Source organism: Dendropsophus ebraccatus, chromosome 11 (genome assembly GCF_027789765.1).
Source record: "Dendropsophus ebraccatus isolate aDenEbr1 chromosome 11, aDenEbr1.pat, whole genome shotgun sequence".
NCBI lineage: Eukaryota > Metazoa > Chordata > Amphibia > Anura > Hylidae > Dendropsophus > Dendropsophus ebraccatus.
The window spans coordinates 91,103,519-91,124,623 of NC_091464.1; the positions used below are offsets into that span (position 1 = coordinate 91,103,519).

At 43.0% G+C, this 21,105-nt stretch overlaps 1 protein-coding gene across 6 annotated transcripts in view; it reads right to left on the minus strand.

The window, feature by feature from the left end:
- ZBTB20 (zinc finger and BTB domain containing 20) overlaps positions 1–20,698 on the minus strand; it is a 683,935-nt gene extending 663,237 nt beyond the window's left edge. For 3 of the 6 annotated variants that reach the window (XR_011358869.1, XM_069945739.1, XM_069945732.1), the window contains exons 1-2: positions 20,614–20,698; positions 8,934–9,106 (exon numbers count right to left, since the gene is read on the minus strand). The gene's annotated coding sequence lies outside the window, so the exon portion shown is untranslated. Of the gene's footprint in view, positions 1–8,015; positions 8,144–8,933; positions 9,107–20,613 lie in introns of all 6 variants that reach the window. The other 3 variants (XM_069945735.1, XM_069945733.1, XM_069945737.1) reach the window with 3 other exon arrangements.
- Between the last annotated feature and the right edge of the window lie 407 nt (positions 20,699–21,105).

The window sequence follows — 21,105 nt, forward strand, 5'->3', positions numbered from 1 at the left end:
CATTGCCCCATCATACAGGACTCACTTATCAGTTGACAGTACTGCTGGTAGTTAATAACAATAGTAATTATAGAACGCTTAATATAATTATAAAAGTAGATTCACATTAACTAACTCATAACAAAAGTGCGAATGTGTACAAATCATTATAAAAATACCTGCAAAAAAAACCCCAAATTTCATATTAGATAAATTAACAGGCTGCCAACAAAAATATATTCTAAAAACTGCTATTACTAATAAGTATACTAAATTATCTCAAATCATCTCAGAGTCTGCACATTCATGACGAAAATCCCAAAAATTAGCACTTGGATTAAAACTTAAAAGTGACACTGTCTCCCCCTTTTTGCATTTTGACTGCTCTCCACAGGTGTAAAGGGTAAATGTTACAGCTTTCATTTTATATCACACCTTTTTTTTTTTATATCACACCTCACGGTGCTTGTTCTGGTAAAAAGTCGTTTTTTATCACCTGTGGATTAGTATATGTGGGTGGGGCCTCGCAGCCTTTGTGCCACATCGCTCCGCCCCAAGCTGCACTTAGCCCGGCCCCATCTGTGACGTCATCATTGCAAAGGCCCGCCCCCTTTTTACCCTCAAAGAGTCAGAAAACAGGAAGTCCTGTGTTTCCCGGGCCATCTGAGCGTTCAAGAGAAGGCAATCTAATAAACAACCTATACTTACCAGTCCCCGTGTCCTTGCAGCGCCACATCATGGAGCTTCTATGCCCTGCTGAATGTCTCATTTTCTCTCTATTTCTTAGTACCCCACAACCCGGTGGGAAAGGGTGAGCGTAAGTGGTGTGCCACCCCAGGCACTGACTGGCTGAGCGGGCATCAGTCAGCCGAGTCGTTGCGTAGCGCGGGGGGGGGGGAGGGGGGGACATGGAGAATCCTAGCGAGGGTCCAGGAGTATGACACGGCACTGCAAAGGCACAAGGACCCATAAGTATAGGTTGTTTATTATATCCCCCCGACCCCTGCCCATTCTGATTATTATTATAATTTTTTGCCCGGACTTCTTTATCTCTTCTGGTGTGATTGTATGAATGTATGTATGTATGTATGTATGTATGTGCACGGGGACTGTTCCAGCAGAATAGCGAGTGCAGCTCTGGAGTATAATATATGATGTAACTTAACATTGGTACAGGATAAGTAAATGTTAAATATTTTTTAAATAACTGTAAATGAAAAGGTTCCATGTACGTTTTATCAGTATCACCAACAACATTGAGTCTGCATAGATTCAAAGCAGGTGATCTATTGACATAATGTACATGAAAACTTGAGTCAATTCAACAGAGGATACTCTCTCTATAAAACAGACTATAACCTTGGCAAAAGAATAAGAAGTAATGCAGCTTCCAGATACGACATATTAAAAAAGCAGGAGAATGTGCCGGAACAAGAATGGTGGTAACTTACAGAGTTGTCAGAAAGGTGTTGGGTCTCCTGAGGTCTATAGGATTTATATTCTTCTACTTGGTAAAGAAATAATAGCATGCTAAGCACTGCATTTATCTAGACCAGTAATATATTCAGCATTTTTTGGCAATTTCATTCCTGGGTCTATGAGAGGTCTCCATAGTTTCCTCTGTAATGCGGCACCTTCCATCCTCAACATATAGAAGTATGAGGCAACCAGAACCTCATAGATCCTCCAAACCCTCAAACATTATGAAATAAATGCAAAACCAGTGTAAGAATAAAAGAGATTTATTGATTTACTTATATGCAAGCACATTCAGCCAGGACAGACATCGCTTAAAACAAGATGTATTTTGGAGGTAACTTCAAGGAATGTGCAAGTGTAAGCTCAATGGTCCAAACTGGAAACCCCATATACAGCATCTTGTGTAGACCATGTTGGTAAAGTCAACCTAAGTTTTTAAAACAAATTGACAAAAAGGCCCGATCTTACTTGGTTAATGTGTCTGTGCCCTTGCAGCTATAGATTGACACTGGCATGTTGTTTTTCCCCAGCTGTTTCCCCCAGTTCAGAGACCCAGTCATTGGGTGTGTGATCCTCTCTGCCAGCACTGCTCTGTGCTGTACTTCCTCACTTCCCATCACTATACAGCAGTGTAAGTGTGTCACTGGCTTTTAACTTGCTGAAATGGCCCATGTGTTTTCTGGATAGAGTGAAGTTTTTAATGCCTCAGTGTCATATTATAATGCCTCTGTATGGACAAGATGGAGAGGAATTGTCCTTAAAACGCTTTGTCTGTTTTTAATAAAGTGCTTATTTGGTACTACGCCTCCCATCATTGCGGTGCCATATTGTTTTATCCTGCTGATCAGTACCTGAACGCCTCCATCTTTCTGCATTAGGAATTACTCCTTGTCTTGACTTCCAGGCGTCAGATGATCATTGTAATATACATGCAACTGGCGGTGCTGTGCTTAGAGCACGACAGCTTAAAGTGAATGTACCATCAGGCCCGGGCTGAAGCACTGGAGGCAGCCCAACCCTCCCCCAGTGGGAGGAACCCCCCGCCCCTCTATGATGCGGCTCCATTAGAATCAATAAAGCCGTATCATAGAGGGGCGGGGGTTTCCTCCCACTGAGGGTGGGTTGGCCCGCCTCCAGTGCTTCAGCCCAGGCCTGATAGTGCATTCACTTTGCATTCACATACAATTCACGGACTGCAGCACCTTGCTATGTGCGCCCGCCACACACTGCTTTTTTGTATTTTATAGTATCATCTCTGCCAGCACTGCTCTGTGCTGTATTTCCTGCCCCCACTTCCCATCACTATACGTCATACAAAAGTGTATGTGTTTTGCTGGCTTTTCACTTGCTGAAATGGATCAGGTGTATTCTGATAAACTGCAACAAGAAGGCAAACTGCATTCTATATTTTTTAGTATTATGATCAGGATGGAAAACTGCATTCTAAGCAGAAGAAAAAAATTTGTGTAGATTAATGTAATTCACTATCCAAGAAGCTGTTTGATCTTAAAGGGAATCAGTCAGCTCCCGGGCACTACCTGAGGTGCTGACAGTGTGCTGTAGCTGGCAGCCCCCTAGGGAGCATGGTGCCTTTTTGGTAAATTTCGTGTAGCGGATTTCTACAATCTTAGGTCTCCTACTGTCACAGAGCTGTTGTTCGTGCCACACTTGTCATGCATCCTCCTCCCTCGTCATGCATCCTCCTCCCTCTTCATGAATAATCAATGCTGCCTGACCTCCTGCTCGCTCAGCTGTCAGATTGCAGATCAGTCCTCTGTAGGCACTTTTATGTCTGATAGAATCTCTTCTCTTCTTATGTGTTGGAGCTGTGGTCTAGGGGTAACTCACCTGTCTAGAGACCTGCCAGCAGTTCACTCTCTGGTTCGAATACCCTGATGGAAATTAAATAGATGTCTTTTGTTTCTCATTAATCTTTTTAAGGCTATGTTCACACACAGTATTTTTGCTCAGTATTTTGCAACCAAAACCAGAAGTGGATTGAAAACACTGGAAGGCTATGTTCACACACTGTTGAAATTGAGTGGATGGCTGTTATTTAATGGCAAATAATTACAGTTTGAGAACAAAGCCTTTCTGTGTTCTCAATCCACTCCTGGTTTTGGTTGCAAAATACTGACCAAAACACTGAGCAAAAATACTGTGTGTGAACATGGCCTTAAAATGATACAATAATGAGTAAAAAACACATCTTTTTATTTTCCATCAGGGGATTCGAACCAGAGAATTAACTGCTGGCAGGTCTCTAGTCAGGTGAGTTACCCCTAGACCACAGCTCCAACAAATTAGGGAGAAGAGATTCTTTCAGACATAATCTGCCTACAGAGGACTGATCTGCAATCTGACAGCTGAGCGAGCAGGAGGCCAGGCAACATTGATTATTCATGAAGATCGAGGAGGATGCATGACAAGCAGTGGCGGATTATAATATGGGCGGTATGGGTGGCCGCCCGGGGCCCGAGGCTCCAGGGGGCCCATGCCGCCCACATTATTACTATGCATGAGGTTACACAGCAGCACATCACTTTCGGGGCCCAGTGGGCCCCTGAGTGATGTGCTGCTGTGGCGCGCTGTCCCTGGAGTCCCCCCCACTGTCCTGCATGAGCTGCTCCAGGTGGGGGGACGCAGCGCAGCGGTCAGAGGAAGCTGGTGATGCAGGAAGTGAGGCTGAGCTGACCGAGTCTGTTTCCTCCCCTATCTGCTCTCCTCTGCTGTCGGGGGAGGAGGGGAGGAAAAACCCGGTGTCCACCTGGAGGAAGATAGAGGCAAAACTGCAGTGAGCCTGCAGTCTGGGGTCCTGCATGGGAGGAGGGGGAGGGACGGAAGAACCCGATGCCGGGACCAGGAGGAAGATGGAGGAGGGAGGCAAGAGGCTGCTGTCTGCTGACAACCAGGAGTTTCTTTGTAATAAGTAAGTGTGTGTGTGTGTGTGTGTGTGTGTGTGTGTGGTGTTACACTGGGTCAGGCTGTATACTGTGTGTGTGGTGTTACACTGGGTCAGGCTGTATACTGTGTGTGTGGTGTTACACTGGGTCAGGCTGTATACTGTGTGTGTGTGGTGTTACACTGGGTCAGGCTGTATACTGTGTGTGTGTGGTGTTACACTGGGTCAGGCTGTATACTGTGTGTGTGTGGTGTTACACTGGGTCAGGCTGTATACTGTGTGTGTGTGGTGTTACACTGGGTCAGGCTGTATACTGTGTGTGGTGTTACACTGGGTCAGGCTGTATACTGTGTGTGTGTGGTGTTACACTGGGTCAGGCTGTATACTGTGTGTGGTGTTACACTGGGTCAGGCTGTATACTGTGTGTGTGGTGTTACACTGGGTCAGGCTGTATACTGTGTGTGTGGTGTTACACTGGGTCAGGCTGTATACTGTGTGTGTGTGGTGTTACACTGGGTCAGGCTGTATACTGTGTGTGTGTGGTGTTACACTGGGTCAGGCTGTATACTGTGTGTGTGTGGTGTTACACTGGGTCAGGCTGTATACTGTGTGTGTGTGGTGTTACACTGGGTCAGGCTGTATACTGTGTGTGTGGTGTTACACTGGGTCAGGCTGTATACTGTGTGTGTGTGGTGTTACACTGGGTCAGGCTGTATACTGTGTGTGTGTGGTGTTACACTGGGTCAGGCTGTATACTGTGTGTGGTGTTACACTGGGTCAGGCTGTATACTGTGTGTGTGTGGTGTTACACTGGGTCAGGCTGTATACTGTGTGTGGTGTTACACTGGGTCAGGCTGTATACTGTGTGTGTTGTTACACTAGGTCAGGCTGTATACTGTGTGTGGTGTCTGTTACACTGGGTCAGGCTGTATACTGTGTGTGTGGTGTTACACTGGGTCAGGCTGTATACTGTGTGTGGTGTTACACTGGGTCAGGGTGTATACTGTGTGTGTGGTGTTACACTGGGTCAGGCTGTATACTGTGTGTGTGGTGTTACACTGGGTCAGGCTGTATACTGTGTGTGGTGTTACACTGGGTCAGGCTGTATACTGTGTGTGTGGTGTTACACTGGGTCAGGCTGTATACTGTGTGTGTGGTGTTACACTGGGTCAGGCTGTATACTGTGCGTGTGGTGTTACACTGGGTCAGGCTGTATACTGTGTGTGTGGTGTTACACTGGGTCAGGCTGTATACTGTGTGTGGTGTTACACTGGGTCAGGCTGTATACTGTGTGTGTGGTGTCTGTTACACTGGGTCAGGCTGTATACTGTGTGTGGTGTTACACTGGGTCAGGCTGTATACTGTGTGTGTGGTGTCTGTGTCCCCCAGTGCATACAGATGTACATTAGTAATAACATCCATGTATGCCCCCCAGTGCATACGACGCGGCTGTAGAGAACATCTATTCCTCTAAGTTCGGTCTTTGACATCTCAGACGTTGTTCATAGAGGACCACAGTAAAGAGATATGGAGACAGCATCCAAAAATCGTGAAAGTGTAGCTTTATTCACCAAGTCATGCAATGTTTCGGCTGTATATCAGCCTTTCTCAAGCATGAGAAAGCATGGAAGGAGGGGAGGGGGGGCCCAGGTAGGGCAGACAGCCCGGGGCCCAGGGTACATTTAATCCGCCACTGATGACAAGTGTGGCACGAACAACAGCTCTGTGACAGTAGGAGACATAAGATTGTACATAATCTGCTGCACTGAAAATTACCAAAAAGGCACAGCACACTGTCAACACCTTAGGTAGTGCCCGGGAGCTGACGGATTCCCTTTAAGAATTGTAAAGAACTCAAAGCAAGCTCATAGACTAATGCCCCTATTCCACAGGTCGTTTAGAGGAGCAAACAAGCGCTCTCAGCGCTCGTTTGCTCCTCGTTCCCTGCTCGCTGCCGCCGCTATTCAACGCGGCTGCAGCGAGCGGGTGAGTGCAGGAGGGGCGACGGGGAGCTGCGGGGGGGCTGCCCGGGGGATCGCTGATCATCCGGGCAGCCCATAGGATATAGCAGCGTCTGCTGCCGATGCTCCTATTCAACGGAGCGACGGCAGCAGATCGCTGCTATATCAGTCGCTTGTTTTTCAACATGTTGAAAAACAAGCGACTGCAACGATCAGCCGACATGAACGATGTCGGCTGATCGTTGCACTCTATTCCACCGGACGATTATCGTCCGTAGCTGCCGATATCAGCCGAATACGAACGATAATCGTTCCGTGGAACAGGGCCTTAAGCAGGAGCTGGAGAGACTCTACGGCTTGGAGCTGAAGCACTGGCTGTATGAGCAGACAGGAGCAACCTGTAATATGCATTGCTTCACCCTCACTTCCTGTGTTCTGTCTTGGTGTCTCTATTATTAGAGCTCGACTGAGTCTAACAACAGAGGTTGAGCAGCAAATTTTATGGGAGACCGCTAGTGACTGAAACCACTTTTTCAAGAGCAAGAAAGTAAACTTTTTGGATAACATACACTAGGGATTTCCTTGTGAGCATTATCTTGTGAGCTAAAGGTCCCAACAGTAGGAACATAAAAGATACAGCTGGAAACAACAGATAGCTAAGTGAACATAAATTTTACCTTGTTGTACAGATTTTGTACAAGTGTAGGATTGTGTTCAATATAAAATACGAGTTACTTCCATTACAGACATGTCTTAGTTAGGTAATTTCGCCTGTACATACAAGGTAGTCTACTAATATTGATGTAAAGGAGAACTCCAACAAAAAGTAAAGAGGCAAGTACCGCTAGACCAAAAGGTACACTTGTACTTTACGTTCATGCACCCTGGCATGCTTCCACTGCTGTCCCATATGCATTCCAGAGGTGTTGGCATCATTTATTGGGCACTTGGTGACCTCCTAGTGGTCGAATCTTGATTTCCAAGTCCCAAGGATTTTTCTCCCATAGACTATAATGGGATTCGATATTCGATCGAATAGTCGAATATCGGGAGCTATTCAAATCGAATCCAATCGAATCAAATATTTCACTATTCGCTCATCTCTAGTAGTAACATAATAAAGAAGTTATACTTACCCATCCCCATCCCCATGCAGCGCCACCACTCGTTGTCAGCCTCCAGTCTCTCCCGGCCTCCTGCATCATCACGCTCTGGCAGGAAACACCCACTTAGCCAGTCACTGACTAGCTGAAAGGGCATTTCAGAGAGGGGTTGTGACATCGCAGGATCAGGAGCTGCAGGAGACGGCAGGGGTCTGTGAGTGGTTGCTGCGGGGGCACAGGGACAGGTATAGCTTCTTTTTTATGTTCCCACCACCCTCTGCCTACCCTGGATGTTTATATTATGCCAAAAGTTCTTCTTAAAAGGGATAGTCTCATTTCACAACGTTATATCCTATCCACAGAGTGGGGGATAACTAAAAAATTGTGGAAAAAATGTTTGAAAGCCAGCAAAGTTCCAGCAGTCGGACCCCCACCAATTTGCTAGCTATTCCCTTTCCTAAGGAATAGAGTATTACTTTGTGAACTAGGACAACCCCACTATTATAGCTATGCAGTACTTCCACACACTCCACTATAATAGTTAATGCTACGTCAGCAAAATGTATAGTTATATTTGATTATAAAACATACTTTAGCTTGTAAGCCCTCGCGGGCAGGGTCCTCTATCCCTATGTACCAGTCTGCCTTTTACCTTATTCATGCAACGTGTTTTGATTCTGTTAGTTCGGTTTGTCACCCTGTGTCGCTTATATAACGCTCTGAAATGAAGGGCATTTTAAAAATAAATAATAATAAAATTATAGATATTAATTATCGCAACACATTATATTTAACTTTTAGGTGTGGAGGATCAAACATGGAAGCATGGATCATTTGAAAATTTGCAACACTTTGTGATTCAGAACGTGGTGGAAAAAATCTGCATGTAAACTACAGCATTGGGTGGACTTCCTAATCTGCGACATGCAAAAAAAAAAAAAAAAAAAAAAAACTACAGACTTTTTCATAAATGTTTCCTTTTAAATCAGGGATGGGAAACCTTCAGCCTTCCATCTATTGCAAAACTACAATTCCCATCATGCCTGCAACAGCCGGAGGGACAAAGGTTCCCCATCCCTGCTTTAAATGTCAAATAAAAAGTAGAAACAGCATGATAAGCAACAAGTGAACAACAAATCATGAAGACATCATAAAGCTGGAGGGCCCAAAGAGGAAACGGGACATTTTGGAAAAACAATATTTGCAGAGGCACTATGATGGGAATAAAAGTAGAAATCAAGTAACAATGACTTTCCAATATCTCAGATCTTTGCAAGAGGGTTTCGTCAAAGAAGTCTATTATCATGGGTATACATGGGGACTCAATGGGCAGTTCTAGAGTGTCCTGTAGATCACCTACCATGCTGGTGGACGTCACCAATGAGATACTGTCACTACGATTAGAAGATCATTTCTACTGAATTTCTACAAAACAATCGTATGCAACATCGTACATTTGAGATGATGGAAAACTGAATGGAATAAATAGAAAAAAAAAATCACTGGTACCTGAAATCTAAAGAGCGATCAGCAGGAGATCAGTCACTGATCCACACGGACACAACGGCTTCAACTTGATAAAATAATGCAAGGTGATTTTTTAGAATGAGGATGGATGATGCATATAATCCAAGCCTGGGAGATGCTTTCTTACAAGCCATGGAGGGTGGATCTAGTTCAGGCTTAATAAAAGAGAGACCATTATTGGAGAAGGCACGTAGAATTACTGAGGAAAAACATTTCTAAACATCTACTGATCAAATGTAGTTGCAAATAAACATATTGGACAAAAACAGAGAAAATAACACTATTTTACCCATGAGGCAATGTTCCCACTTCGGTAACATATCGGGGGAAGGCAGCTGTCTCTTTATATAGACGGACAGTAATAACGTTAATGATTATTATTAGCGGCCATCTATGTAACAAGACGGCCGCCTTCCACCGATATGTTCCCGAAGTAGGAACATAGCCGGTGGCTGGATCAGCCATTTACTCTCAGTCCATTCTACACATTTAAGGACCAGAGATATGATTTAGAAATTAGCAATGTACAGTAGTTCCCTGTAATTTTATTTTACATAAATTGCTGCATGCCAGATGGGGTAGGATGAGCTCCTGGCTGAGCAATTTATGGGGTAAATGTAGCTTTGGAACATAAAACACAGGTATGATTGTAACAATAATCCACATATAGACACCTTTAACCTCTGAAACCTTTGCTGTTCCAGGCCAGGGACGGCTATGGTCATGTGCCTGGTGCTGCACCTTTAGGTGCCTTATTGTGCTGCACCCCTGTAGTCTCCATGTGCTGCAGTATGAATCAGATGAAGTGCAGCCTGCAGATTTTGGGACTCGCTCCTCCTCACTGCTGCACATTGTATTCTCTCCATGCCTCCCATTGTAATATCAGGTGTCACCTTCCTTCTTTTTTTTCAGTGACAAAGAGGAGACAGTGCAGCTGTAGGGAGCGCCTGTTGTTTTCTTTCTAGGTATATAGCTGCATACCGACCCCACAGTAAATAAAAGGACATTCATTTTGCAGAATTTAGCTTAGTGAACAAGCTCCGCAAAGTCCTGTAATAGCTCCTGCAGCTGCATCCCCCTCCTCCTCAACTATTTACTACATTGCTCTATGTTGATTTTTTTGGTGACTCAGGAGGTTAGTAAACTCTTAGGCTAGGTGAACATTTACAAACAGTCCCAAAACAACCTATTTATGTTTTTTTTAAATAATTTAATACAACAGAAAAAAAAAAAAAAACAGACTTTTCAGCACTGCTGAAGATAGCTAATCTCAGTATTCAACCATCTTGAACTGTTTAAACTAAGCACTTGAAGCCCCTTGTTCACATGACTGGTGAAGGTTCCAGAAGGTCCTATCATTCGATTATAAGTTATCACTGTGGCCAGTGATTGCACGGAGCGGGGCGGTGGCAATAGATTTGGAGTAACCAGAGGGGTTACTGTATTACTGTAATCTTTTTTTGTTTGTATTTTTGCAACACTTACAAATGTCTTGACTAGTATAGAATTCCCCTTTACAGAATTGTTGTAATAGTTCAAAGGAAAAGATCCCTTCGAAGAGGATACATTGGGCATCATACAGCACCCACCGTCTGCTCTCTTCCACCATCACTTGCAAACTTCAGGGACACTAATGGAGGGATATACTTCATTACATAGAAACATTGCTTTGTGGAGGAATTAATGGTATCAGCAGGACATGGCGGCACTATGGTGCTTGTGCCTGCACACCTTCTCTATGGAGGGTGGTGACGGGGGACACGGTATATATCACTAATATGTCTCTCCAATGTTTATGTAACATGCAGCTAGTCATAGTCAAAGCATTTCGAAATGTTATAGCTACAAATAAAAAAAAAATTACAATGTAAAGATATAAAATTGTCAGTTGTAAAAAAATGTAATATAATATAATATGTGACATCAGCTTCCGGGGCCCGGGTTGTGTGTTTAGGTGGATAAGGACTGAATGGTGTGAATGGTGCCGGGGAGGGTGAAGGCTGATAAAGCGCACCACATACTAAAGCGGAAAAAAAAAATAGCCAAAAGACAACATGTGATCCCTTTTCTATCTGATCCTCCCAAATCTCTGCAGACACTCACATGCGGGGAGCTGTGAACAGCTTGCATTGTGCAACCTCCTCACATCTCTCCGGCTCTGCCAAAATGGCTCTAGTGTGTTCACAGATCCGGGCCGGCTACAATGGGCGGCAAAAGCCAGGCTCGGCATTCAGGCATCTAAATATACTAATAATGGATGTGGTGACTGTATGTATATGGGCACTTCTGTAGGGGCACATTGTAAAACAAACTGATAGTAAATTGCCTGTACAATCTGAAATCTCACACCGCATCCAGTGGGTGACATAATAACACTATAAAATAATAGAAGAATCACTAAAACACAATAACAGTAATCCTTTTGGAATTAGGAAGGGTTCACGCTGCATTTTTGGAATCTGTTTTTTTAATCCATTTTATGAAAAAAAAAACAAAAAAAAAAAAACAGAAGAAAAAACGGATGCGTGCATCTGTTTTGATCCGTTTCTCCATTGACTTCAATTATTAAAAATCGGACCAAAAAGTATCTTTTTATTTAATAAATATTATAAGCAAAAAATAATCATAATATTGTTAAAAAAAAATACAAATTGAATTAGAAAATGGCTTTTCGTTTCTATAAACTTTATGGCTGAGATCATTACAGCTATTGCTTAAATCTGTTATATAAAGGCTCAAGACAAATCTCCACATCTAGCGTATACGTGCAGCCTCATGTCTTTCCCATCCAGCGTATACGCGCAGCCTCATGGCTTTCCCATCCAGTATATACGCGCAGCTTCAGTTTTTTTCCATCCAGCGTATACACGCACCCTTATTTCTTTCCCATCCAGCGTATACACGCACCCTTATTTCTCTCCCATCCAGCGTATACGCGCAGCCTCTAGAGATGAGTGAACCTGGAGAATGCTCGAGTCCATCCGAACCTGAACTTTCGGCATTTGATTAGCGGTGGCTGCTGAAGTTGGATAAAGCCCTAAGGCTATGTGGAAAACATGGATATAGTCATTGGCTGTATCCATGTTTTCCAGACAACCTCAGAGCTTTATCCAAGTTCAGCAGCCCCCACTTATCAAATGCCGATTGTTCGGGTTCGGATGGACTTGAACCCGGTTCGCTCATCTCTAGCAGCCACATGTCTTTCCCATCCAGCGTATACGCACAACCTCATGTCTTTCCCATCCAGCGTATACGCACAACCTTATGTCTTTCCCATCCAGCGTATACGTGCAGCCTCGTGTCTTTCCCATTTAGCCTGATGTCTTTCCCATTGAGCCCCAGGTCTTTCCCATCCAGCGTATACACACAGCCCCAGGTCTTTCCCATCCAGCGTATACACACAGCCCCAGGTCTTTGCCATCCAGTGTATACGTGCAGCCTCATGTCTTTCGAATGGATGTTTTCCTTTGTGCATTGCCGACGAGAAAACTGGTTTTGGAAACTCATTTTCTGCATCTGGTTCCATTTCCAGATCCCAAAGATAAAGTTGTATGGATCGTATTAAAAAAAATAAAAGCCTGGACTGATACAAAAATATGTATTTCTGGAATAAACAGAATACCTCTATTCTGTATAAAATATGTTACTGCTGAGGCTGGCGGTGGAAGCGGGGAATGACTGGCACGGTAGGGACAGGAGATGGGAGAGTATATAGTGTTAATGATTATCATTCCTGCAGATATTGCTGTGGGTGATCTGTAACACTAGGATGTATTTGTGGGTTTTCACTTCGCCCTTAAAGTCAATGAAGAAAATCCACAAAAAATCCCAAATCTGCAATGCAAATCAGTTTATTCTAAAAGTTGTTATAATCCCACCTATATGTATTGTAGTATAATCCACTGTACGTATACCTACCCCAACAAATCGGATGGGGAACCCCAGAGAGTACGACACAAACTGCAGTGAAAACTGGTAATAAAGAGCGATGTTAACGGGATGAAGTGTTAACGCAGGAGCGTTCCCTCCTGATATAAATATAGCTGATGTATAGTGTGAGCCGACCAGAAGAGGCTTATAACCACGATAATTATCATTCATTAATGTGCCACTTCTCGCCATTATCCTACTCTGTGAATGTACAACGCTCGACTCCATCAATACACATGATGTGAGGAGAGGTTAATAGTAAGTGTAACGGAGAACGGAAGATATAGTATACGGGAATGAAAGGCTCAGGCTACGCATTGACTTGTACGGTGAATGTACGGCGCTCGACTCCATCAATACACACGTGAGGAGAGGTTAATAGTAACAGAGAGCGCAAGATACGGTATGCGGGAATTAAAGGCTCCGGCTACACATCGACTACTCCAGGCAAATTGCAGAACTGTGAGCGAAGCAGATGGAGCCAAATATATGCCATAATGATCGATCCAGCTACCTAGTGTCTAAAGGGAAAGTCATAAATATGTTATAGAAGTTCTGATGCAGATATGCAGATTTCTACGTAAAAAAAAAACCCCTAAAAGAATGAAAGGTTATCCCAACAATAAAAGGTTACTTCTTGGGCAAAACCTTTAATACCTCTCAGCCAACAGTTATCTCTCCCGTCCTTCCTATACACCGGAGTGTTCCTGTGTTTTCTATGGAGAGAAGAGGGTTAAGCCACCTAAGATTAAGAAATCTCCTACTGCTTATCTCTCCAAGAACAAAGGGTTTGGGTGGTAATTTTCCCATCAGGCCCTACCACTAGCTCCACCATCGGCAAGCCCCATACACCTTATACGGACGGCCGAACCAATCACGAGAATAAAGCGTATGGGAACCTTTAATCGGTAGCTGATCAGTGGGACCGCTAAGACCACCGCCAATCACAAGCGTGGAGGTAAACAGAGCGATTGTGTGCATGCTTGGCTACTGCTCCATTTATTCACAGGCTTTTGTACATTACCAAGCACAAACAGAGCCCCTTCATAAGCGAGCGAATGGGAGGCCAGCAGGATTTTACTTAAGACCGCTGTCTGAAACAACAATTTCAGCCAATTTCCCCCATAGTGTTCATAGCAAACAAGTGTTTTCTTCCCCACTACATGTGCAGCAATGAGACAGGGAGCACAAAACAGCAGATGATATACAGTGCTGGGATGAGTCCTTGACTCTTAACACAATGGTAATCGTCACATAAATGATAATAATAATAGTGATAACTTGTCCAGATATTAAGGACGCGTTCACATGTAGTAGATTTGCAGGCAGAAAATCTGCAGCAGAACAAAACAGCAGTGATGTGGTTATGATCTGGACTAATCTCCTCCACACGTTGTGCTATATTTCGGAGGGGATATGGACCTGTGTTGGGCTTCTTTAACCCCTTAAGGTCAATGCCAATTTTCGTTTTTGCGCTTTTGCTTTTTCCACTTTATGTTTAAAAGGCCATAGCACTTGCATTTTGCCACCTAGAAACCCACATGAGCCCTTATTTTTTGCGCCACTAATTGTACTTTGCAATGACAGACTGAATTTTTGCATAAAGTACACTGCGAAACCAGAAAACAATGTGTGGTGAAATTGAAAAAACAAACAAAACGCATTTCTTTTATTTGGAGGGTATTTGTTTCTACGCCGTAAACCCTGAGGTAAAACTGACTTGTTATGCATGTTTCTCAAGTCGTTACGATTACAATGATATAAAACATGTATAACTTTTCTTTTATCTGATGGCCTGTAAAAAATTCAAACCATTGTTAACAAATATATGTTCCTTAAAATCGCTCCATTCCCAGGCTTATAGCGCTTTTATCCTTTGGTCTATGGGGCTGTGTCAGGTGTCATTTTTTGCGCCATGATGTGTTCTTTCTATCGGTACCTTGATTGCGCATATGCGACTTTTTGATCACTTTTAATTACATTTTTTCTGGATTTGATGCGACCAAAAATGCGCAATTTTGCAGTTTGGAATTTTTTTGCGCTTACGGCGTTTATTGTGCGAGATCAGGAATGTGATAATTTAATAGTTCAAGCGATAAGGCGCGTGGCGATAGCAAACATGTTTATTTATTTGTTTATTTATTTATATTTATAAAATGGGAAAAGGGGGGTGATTTGGACTTTTAATAGGGGAGGGGGCTTTTTACTAATAAAAACACTTTTTTACTTTTATTTTTACTGTAACTTGACCTCATAAGTGTCCTGAAGAGCCTCTAGTTATAAGAACAGTGATGAAGATGATGATGATGGCCGCCTCTGCAGCAGGATCATCTGGGTCACAGAGAAGGATACTTGTCCCTGTAAGTGATGTGAGTAAGGTGCCCCGAAGCAGCGCTCATCATCCTGATATCATCATTATGCCATCCGGTGTACATTATAATTACTATTATCACCGGGCGCTAGTGTTATCGCTGTAATGATCACAGAGTCTGATTAATGCATTAATAATAAACAATAATAGCAGGCTGCGGGGGCAGTGACCGTATAACACCGCGCTGTATGGAGAGGATGATGTACACAGGACACCTGCAGACTTATGACAACCGGGCTCATCTATTACCGTAATAACATGCCTGGGGATATCAGACAACGACACAGCACCGTATCTGTATACACTAAACACTGACAGGGCCCAGCGGACCCCGCTGACTTAAAAAAGGGGTCAGGCAGGTTGTATGGGTGGTAACAATGGGTGTTGTATCCGACCCCGACTCCCCGCAATAAGGAACAAGGTTCCTGTGTGAGTGTGGACATAGGCGGATATCAGAATACCGGGGGGCACAGGAATAATGGGAATATAATAAATAATATTGGCAGCACTGTAATAATAATAATCATATATGTGATATAATGGGTCATATTATTGTGCGCTGGAATCCTATTAATAATTATGGGAAATCAGAAATAATAATCATAGTCCGCACCAAACATGACAAGACTACAGCTAATAACAGTAACAGTCTAATATGAGAACCATCAAGTTATACTATATAATAAGTATAATAGCAGTAATAATGTATGTGCCCTGGAGACTATAATAATGTATTGTAATAACAATGTGCAATGGAGATTGTATTGATAATAACAATTATAATAATTAATTCTTTATATAACCGTAGTTTAACAACAACGTGCACTAGTAGTAATAGGCCCTGGATATGATAATAGTGTAATAACAAGCACTGGTATAAATAATAACAGTGGTTATAATGCTAATATAGTGCAGACTGTAATAACAATGCACCTTGGAGATTATAGTAATACTGGAATGTAATAACGTGCACAGAGGATAGTAATTATGCTATAAATGTGCAGTGTAGATTATAATGAGAGTGTAATAACAAACTGCACTGCTAATAATAATAATAATAATAATAATAGGAATGGTAATGGTATTAGTGTTTAGTAAACACTAATAAAATCACCTTTCCTATTATTATAGGCAGTGGAGCTTTTTATCACGCTATCATGATAAACTACACTGCATATCTAACACTGAGGGGTGTACATTATAGCCCTGTAGTATAATAACACTGAGGGATATACATTATAGCCCTGTAGTATAATAACACTGAGGGGTGTACATTATAGCACTGTAGTATAATAGCACTGAGGGATATACATTATAGCCCTGTAGTTTAATAACACTGAGGGATGTACATTATAGCCCTGTAGTATAATAGCACTGAGGGGTGTACATTATAGCCCTGTAGTTTAATAACACTGAGGGATGTACATTATAGCCCTGTAGTATAATAGCACTGATGGATATACATTATAGCCCTGTAGTTTAACAACACTGAGGGGTGTACATTATAGCCCTGTAGTATAATAACACTGAGGGGTGTACATTATAGCCCTGTAGTATAATAACACTGAGGGGTGTACATTATAGCACTGTAGTATAATAACACTGAGGGGTGTACATTATAATAACACTGCGGGATGTACATTATAGCCCTGTAGTATAATAACACTGAGGGATGTACATTATAGCACTGTAGTATAATAACACTGCGGGGTGTAAATTATAGCACTGTAGTATAATAACACTGAGGGGTGTACATTATAGCACTGTAGTATAATAACACTGAGGGGTGTACATTATAGCCCTGTAGTATAACAACACTGAGGGGTGTACATTATAGCACTGTAGTATAATAGCACTGAGGGGTGTACATTATAGCACTGTAGTATAATAACACTGAGCGGTGTACATTATAGCACTGTAGTATAATAGCACTGAGGGGTGTACATTATAGCCCTGTAGTATAATAACACTGAGGGGTGTACATTATAATAGCACTGAGCGGTGTACATTATAGCCCTGTAGTATAATAGCACTGAGGGGTGTACATTATAGCCCTGTAGTATAATAACACTGAGCGGTGTACATTATAGCCCTGTAGTATAATAGCACTGAGGGGTGTACATTATAGCACTGTAGTATAATAGCACTGAGGGGTGTACATTATAGCCCTGTAGTATAATAGCACTGAGGGATGTACATTATAGCCCTGTAGTATAATAACACTGAGGGGTGTACATTATAGCCCTGTAGTATAATAACACTGAGGGGTGTACATTATAGCCCTGTAGTATAATAACACTGAGGGGTGTACATTATAGCCCTGTAGTATAATAACACTGAGCGGTGTACATTATAGCACTGTAGTATAATAGCACTGAGCGGTGTACATTATAGCCCTGTAGTATAATAGCACTGAGGGGTGTACATTATAGCACTGTAGTATAATAACACTGAGCGGTGTACATTATAGCCCTGTAGTATAATAGCACTGAGGGGTGTACATTATAGCCCTGTAGTATAATAACACTGAGGGGTGTACATTATAGCCCTGTAGTATAATAACACTGAGCGGTGTACATTATAGCACTGTAGTATAATAACACTGAGCGGTGTACATTATAGCACTGTAGTATAATAACACTGAGCGGTGTACATTATAATAGCACTGAGCGGTGTACATTATAGCCCTGTAGTATAATAACACTGAGCGGTGTACATTATAATAGAACTGAGTGGTGTACATTATAGCCCTGTAGTATAATAACACTGAGCGGTGTACATTATAGCCCTGTAGTATAATAGCACTGAGGGGTGTACATTATAGCACTGTAGTATAATAGCACTGAGCGGTGTACATTATAGCCCTGTAGTATAATAACACTGAGCGGTGTACATTATAGCCCTGTAGTATAATAGCACTGAGGGGTGTACATTATAGCACTGTAGTATAATAGCACTGAGGGGTGTACATTATAGCACTGTAGTATAATAACACTGAGCGGTGTACATTATAGCCCTGTAGTATAATAACACTGAGGGGTGTACATTATAGCACTGTAGTATAACACTGAGGGGTGTACATTATAGCCCTGTAGTATAATAGCACTGATGGATATACATTATAGCCCTGTAGTTTAACAACACTGAGGGGTGTACATTATAGCCCTGTAGTATAATAACACTGAGGGGTGTACATTATAGCCCTGTAGTATAATAACACTGAGGGGTGTACATTATAGCACTGTAGTATAATAACACTGAGGGGTGTACATTATAATAACACTGCGGGATGTACATTATAGCCCTGTAGTATAATAACACTGAGGGATGTACATTATAGCACTGTAGTATAATAACACTGCGGGGTGTAAATTATAGCACTGTAGTATAATAACACTGAGGGGTGTACATTATAGCACTGTAGTATAATAACACTGAGGGGTGTACATTATAGCCCTGTAGTATAACAACACTGAGGGGTGTACATTATAGCACTGTAGTATAATAGCACTGAGGGGTGTACATTATAGCACTGTAGTATAATAACACTGAGCGGTGTACATTATAGCACTGTAGTATAATAGCACTGAGGGGTGTACATTATAGCCCTGTAGTATAATAACACTGAGGGGTGTACATTATAATAGCACTGAGCGGTGTACATTATAGCCCTGTAGTATAATAGCACTGAGGGGTGTACATTATAGCCCTGTAGTATAATAACACTGAGCGGTGTACATTATAGCCCTGTAGTATAATAGCACTGAGGGGTGTACATTATAGCACTGTAGTATAATAGCACTGAGGGGTGTACATTATAGCCCTGTAGTATAATAGCACTGAGGGATGTACATTATAGCCCTGTAGTATAATAACACTGAGGGGTGTACATTATAGCCCTGTAGTATAATAACACTGAGGGGTGTACATTATAGCCCTGTAGTATAATAACACTGAGGGGTGTACATTATAGCCCTGTAGTATAATAACACTGAGCGGTGTACATTATAGCACTGTAGTATAATAGCACTGAGCGGTGTACATTATAGCCCTGTAGTATAATAGCACTGAGGGGTGTACATTATAGCACTGTAGTATAATAACACTGAGCGGTGTACATTATAGCCCTGTAGTATAATAGCACTGAGGGGTGTACATTATAGCCCTGTAGTATAATAACACTGAGGGGTGTACATTATAGCCCTGTAGTATAATAACACTGAGCGGTGTACATTATAGCACTGTAGTATAATAACACTGAGCGGTGTACATTATAGCACTGTAGTATAATAACACTGAGCGGTGTACATTATAATAGCACTGAGCGGTGTACATTATAGCCCTGTAGTATAATAACACTGAGCGGTGTACATTATAATAGCACTGAGTGGTGTACATTATAGCCCTGTAGTATAATAACACTGAGCGGTGTACATTATAGCCCTGTAGTATAATAGCACTGAGGGGTGTACATTATAGCACTGTAGTATAATAGCACTGAGCGGTGTACATTATAGCCCTGTAGTATAATAACACTGAGCGGTGTACATTATAGCCCTGTAGTATAATAGCACTGAGGGGTGTACATTATAGCACTGTAGTATAATAGCACTGAGGGGTGTACATTATAGCACTGTAGTATAATAACACTGAGCGGTGTACATTATAGCCCTGTAGTATAATAACACTGAGGGGTGTACATTATAGCACTGTAGTATAACACTGAGGGGTGTACATTATAGCCCTGTAGTATAATAGCACTGAGGGGTGTACATTATAGCCCTGTAGTATAATAACACTGCGGGGTGTAAATTATAGCCCTGTAGTATAATAACACTGAGGGGTGTACATTATAGCCCTGTAGTATAATAACACTGAGCGGTGTACATTATAGCACTGTAGTATAATAACACTGAGCGGTGTACATTATAGCCCTGTAGTATAATAGCACTGAGGGGTGTACATTATAGCCCTGTAGTATAATAACACTGAGGGGTGTACATTATAGCCCTGTAGTATAATAGCACTGAGGGGTGTACATTATAGCCCTGTAGTATAATAACACTGAGGGGTGTACATTATAGCCCTGTAGTATAATAACACTGAGGGGTGTACATTATAGCACTGTAGTATAATAGCCAGTAGCAGCTGACATGGCGCAGCCCCCGCCGCTGTGGCCGCCGTGCCGGGGCAGTGACAGGCTGAGGGCAGTGGAGTCATGTGGGGACACGGGGGAGGGGGCTCGCTGAGGGGGGAGGACGGGAGGAGGGGTCTCGGGCTCCACACCCCTCTCTCAGGCGCCGCTCTCCCCTCACCCTCCCTGCCCCCCGGCGGTCGCCATGCCCCGGCCCCGGTGATTACCTGCGCTCGGCTCCCGCACTGTCCTCCTCCTCGGCCCCGCTCACCAATTCCTCCATTCCTCTGACAACTGTCACCCGAAATCCCCTCCGCTGATCCCGCCCCCTCCAGCCCGCCGCCGCTCCCCACTGGCCAGTCACCCGCTACCTCACGCTGTGATTGGCCGAAGGGCTTGGCAATCAGGGAGTGGCGCCGAGCGGCACGCGCGTCCAGGCTACGCCCAAAAACAAATCGAGTACTTCTCATCGGGGCCACGCCTCCCTTAGTAAAACTCCCCTCTCTCATTGGTTCCCTGTCAGCAGGTTTGTGTTTAGCGGGGCTGTGATTGGCTGTTTAGGACGCAGCTTGGTCTTGAAGAGGCGGGAATAGATACTCGTGTCTGGGATTGGTTGGCAGTGACACTTTTTTTTGGATTGTGTGACAGTGGTTGCCCGCTAATGGCTCATTTACATACAGCGACATCACGTGTCCAGACCCGTGTCTCCGAGTGCGTCA